Raw genomic sequence first — 1,447 nt, 5'->3', positions numbered from 1 at the left:
TGAGTGGTGTTCCCCCCCACCTCCAAAATGGAGGACAAAAGGGCAAGGGGGCTGCAGCCGGCATTGCCAACCGCCCACATCCCTAGGAGGGTTGAGAGGGGAGCTCCTCGCACAGGGGCTGGCTTGCAAACCCCAGCGCTCGGACACCATTTTGATGAAGCCCTTCAAGGGCAGCTCCAGTTATTTCCAGTGCGGCAAAGCCAGCCCGCTCCCCTCTGCCCAAGTCCCCATCAAAAAGTGAGCGCTCAGAGTCATTCCCCTCAAGCCAAAACTAGAGATTTCCTCTCATTGAGCTAAATCAATGTAAACCAAATTTTTAAAAATAAATAAAGCCACTTGATTATAGAGTCAGCTGCTAAATTACTGCAACTTCAGGCTATGTCTAAAAAGGCCTGAAATGCCTTTATGATGATGATCATCATCATCATTATTGTTGTTATTATTATTGCTATTATTCTTATTACTATTACTATTATTATTCCTTTTCTAGGTAGCACGGGTTACTTCTAGAAAGGCAAATACTTCTTGCTGGCTTTCCCCCTCCACCTAAGAAGCCCAAATAGTTTGCAACCTCTTTCCTTCCATTACTGAGAGGTGAAATAGTTTGCTGAGATCTGAAGGCTGCAGACAACAAAAAATACCAGGTCAGCCGATGCCTGCGATATGTCGCTGCCTGCGTGTGCCCATCGCTGCGCTCCTGAACGCCAGCGCATACAGACGTGCACGCACCGGGCACAATCAGCGCAGGGCTGATTCCTCCCCAGCGCCAACGCAAGGATGCAGCCGCCTGCGTTGTGATTTTTCCCCTAATTCATTCTTTTCTTTTTCTTTCTTTTTTTTTTTTTTTTGCTCTTTAATCACATGCAGCTCCCCCCAGGGCTTTCCCCAAGCCCGGCTGGGTCCTGCCATAGGATGAAAAGCTGCCATCGGGGGTGTCAAACTTTTAAAAAAGTGATTTTGTTCTGGCGCAGACTTCGTGATGCGCAAGAGTTTGTCTTTCTTTGAAAGGAAGAAAGAAAAAAAACAAGTACTGGGAGGAAAGGCAAAACCCCCCTTCCAGCATTTGGGATCCGAAGGGAGAGGAGACCCGTGCCAGGCTGGCGATGCCATGCAAAGTTTGCTGCGTCCTACCTGTTCTGGGCGGCTGCGGAGCACAAATTGCACTTTTCTATCTAACGGCTCTTCCCTGCAATCTGTCACCTTTTCTTCTCCCCCTCCTCCTTTCCGGGGCCCCCCATCTACCAGTTGCTCCGTCCTCGCTCAATAATAATTACCCCGTCCAAGAATTAATTATAATAAATGTTTTCTTGATAAACTAACGAGATAATCCTGGCGGCACACGTCCCCTAATTACGGGCCGCCAGCCCCAGCTCTGCACATCGCTTGGACTGATTAATTTTCTGCCTGATGGCAAGGAAACAAAACCCCCGAGCTGGACGGGCCCCTG

Source organism: Alligator sinensis, unplaced genomic scaffold, assembly GCF_000455745.1.
Source record: "Alligator sinensis unplaced genomic scaffold, ASM45574v1 scaffold13_1, whole genome shotgun sequence".
Taxonomy (NCBI): Eukaryota; Metazoa; Chordata; order Crocodylia; family Alligatoridae; genus Alligator; species Alligator sinensis.
This window is presented reverse-complemented; position numbering follows the sequence as displayed.